Source organism: Papaver somniferum, unplaced genomic scaffold (genome assembly GCF_003573695.1).
Source record: "Papaver somniferum cultivar HN1 unplaced genomic scaffold, ASM357369v1 unplaced-scaffold_139, whole genome shotgun sequence".
NCBI lineage: Eukaryota > Viridiplantae > Streptophyta > Magnoliopsida > Ranunculales > Papaveraceae > Papaver > Papaver somniferum.
The window spans coordinates 4,357,901-4,361,328 of NW_020623156.1; the positions used below are offsets into that span (position 1 = coordinate 4,357,901).

Below are 3,428 nucleotides of genomic sequence, written 5' to 3' on the forward strand. Positions count from 1 at the left end.
AGCTGAATAATCCAAGAGATTAACTAAATAAAGAGGCACTGAGAATCTAAATCTTTCACTTAAACATTCAATTAAAAAATATGTTACAAAACTTAACCCAAAAACTAGCCCCGCTCAGAAATATATATACAAGAACTCCTCTCAAATGATACTTATACAATATTCATTTGGTTTGCAAATAGAATATACAACATAATAAACATAGCAGAAGACTCAACGCCACAAAGCTTCAACTGCGCAAGCCTGACCTGTCTCTGAAACTGAAAGTGGGAATGGGTGAGCACATCATCCCTAAAAGGGGTGCCCCGTAGGAATAACAACTAGCTTTCAAGTAAACATTAACATGATTCGAAGACAATGCAGGTTTTATCGAAAATCAGTAATACAAGGAAAGACATTAAAAAATAAAGTATAAACTTCTTCATAGTCATTCATAAATAACAGTAAACATCCATGTATGAGATGTGCGTTGCCGCACATAAGGGAAGAGTAATATTGATGCCAATTCCACACCGAATAGGTAATACTGCAGTGTATCGCTCTAGCCATAGAATACTGATATATAAGGGAAGAATAATATTGCGGTGTATTGCCCTACACCCTAGCCGTGTAATATTGGGTGTATCACCCTAGCCATAGAATACTGATATTGTTTCGGCACACATCTCATACCACACACAACACACAAAGATATGCATGAATTTCACAACACCAAGATTGATTTGTAAAAATATAATGAATACAAGAGAGTTCGTTATCGATTCCCACCTCTTTTGATGACAAGCCTCGCATACCTCGAGATCCATGATCCACTGGTTCATCCTTGAATCGATCGTTGTTAATATGACTAACTTTTAATCACACAAGAACTCTAAGATTCTAGCCAAAATAATTCACACAAGAATCAAACAATTTTATCTAATGGTTCTAAGCCCATCTCGGATTCTACACCCTTTAACAATCTATCTTTAACACGGCTAAGGTTTACTAATCCAATTGGATTGGTTATATAGTCCACTAAATATGTCTTATGAATATCTACAACTTTGTAGAATAAAGTAAAGGCTAATTCGGACCATAAGGGGTCCAAACATCAAACTAGAAAGTCTAGTCCTAAGCCCAAGTCCACTAAACAAGCCCATTAACTAAGGTCCAGTCCATCAGAGTCAACTAACGGTCAAAGTGACGGTCAAGGGTCAAGTAATAGTAAACGGTCAAAGTGACGGTCAAGGGTCAAAGTGACGGTCAGTAACGGTCAAAGTGACGGTCAAGGGTCAACTAATAGTCAGCGTCAGTCAGAGGTCAACGTCTTGGGTCAATGGTCAAAGAAACCAACTCAATCAAGGTACACTGAGTCAAGTCTGGTCACTGAGTTAGCTCAGTCAAATCTACTAAGTCAGACACACTTAATCAGTCAGACACCAGACTGAACAGTGAAGCTTAAGGCTAAATCCTTTGCACATGCCAGAGCCATTGCTCAGGCCAATGGACACTAATGCATAATCCTAGTGCAACACATAACCTGATTAGACTAGAGTGATGCAACAATACAATTATACAAACAAACTCAATACAATTATACTAAACAAACACTGAATTCCAATTACAATCAAAGATTAAGCCTACCTGCAATTCTGCAGTTCCAAGCTTTCACAGCAATCACTATTTACAACTCTGACTTCACATCCCTACACTCGCAGCTCTTCAGACTCAATCCAAGTTTCACTCACCCCACAGTGTACTAACTCAGCTATATCATAACACTAAGACTTCATTTTCCCTTCAACTCACTTGCACTTGCAACATAATAACTCCACCTCTTCTACTCAGCTCATATCACCACAACCAAATCTCCTTTATGTACTGTGTTCACTACTTGCAACACCAGTTGTATAATACTCATATACATTCATTACCAAACCCAGACTTCAAACCATTTCTCTTCAGCACAACCTAATACAGCTCAACCAAGCTCATCCCATATCTCAAACCAATACCACCAGTTACGAAACATCACCATGACTCATCCATCAGCAACACAACATCATTAACACCACTGGAAGATCATTAACTTACATCAACACAGTACACTTTATCATCATCAATTGTATCTCAACATATCACTTAGATCAAACCAACATACATCCATAACTGTGACATCACTGCCAACACAGCTAGCTATCATTACTAGTAACACTTACAAAAGTACAAACACACCACCATTAGATGAACAAGTCCACTCATTGATGTTCAATCATACTCAGATCAACTCTAATAATCAACCACAACAATCTCCAAACCAACTCAGCCTTCAGCTGTAACAATAGCCCAGTGTCTACCAATTCCACTAACTACAACTCCAATATCATCATCGTTCTTTCCTATGACAACATCAGTCACTTCCAAATACATACCTACATCAACCTCAGTTCAATTCATAATTGTACAGATTATGAAATCAAAACAACTCAACTCATACTACTATGATTAAGACAGATCGGAGACTTACCAAACTGTTAGCTTCCTCTGACTTTGCTAATACGCTGAATCAATTCCACCAAAGACTTAATTCTTCGATTCACCACCAACACAGCCCCAAAACACCCAATTAACCCTAATTCATCCAATTGATTAATACACAACTCGAATCCCCTTTCCTAATTATCCAATTCATCTTCAACAACTTCTCTGAATTATTCTTACGAAACCCTAGTTCTCAGATCATTACTAAAACAACTTTAAAGCTTCAATTATACAAACCCATCTTACAACTTTATCTAAATATTCTCAATCTTTGACCAATTCGACTTCCTGAACAACATCCAGAAACCCTAATTTCATTCCAAACTTCTCTTTTGCAGTTCGATCTCATAACATCGATCTGAACCTTCAATTCATTCAACCCATCCATGAATTACTTGTCTTCATCCTCAATTTTACATAAACATCAATTAAATCCAAATATCAGAACCCTAACTCCAGATTCCAACCCATCTACCATTTCTTATGCTTTCCTTGCCAAACCAAAAACAACACGAACACCATCAGCCAAATCTTAATGTTTCTCTTAAGTTTTTCCGATCTCGAAACTAAAATCTTCTCACAGAAGAACGAGAGACGAAGAACAGGGGGTAGAAGAAGAAAGAGGAAGAAACGAGAAAGAAAATAGAAAAATGAATTCTTCTCAACTTGATTTTGATAAGACCAACAAATGACACGTTCAGCTGGATAAGGGTAGCCACCCGGCTAACTGCGAAATGACCAATTTTCCCTTCAAACAAAGCTGATGTTATCTTCTTCGTCTGATATCCGAATGACACGTTCGAGTAGTCCATTCCGCATAACTTTTCGAGATCTATCCAACGGAGCTAGTTTCGTAACTAAATAGTTGTTAGATTAGTTCCTATTAATTAACGTCCGTGTTAAAC

At 37.6% G+C, this 3,428-nt stretch overlaps 1 long non-coding RNA gene across 1 annotated transcript; it reads right to left on the reverse strand.

Moving 5' to 3' along the window:
- Window positions 1–1,506: 1,506 nt before the first annotated feature.
- On the reverse strand, window positions 1,507–3,194 carry LOC113335319. Its single transcript, XR_003353269.1, has 2 exons — window positions 2,510–3,194; window positions 1,507–2,414 (listed from the first exon to the last, which is right to left on the reverse strand). It is a non-coding gene; the product is annotated as an uncharacterized LOC113335319 (long non-coding RNA).
- Between the last annotated feature and the right edge of the window lie 234 nt (window positions 3,195–3,428).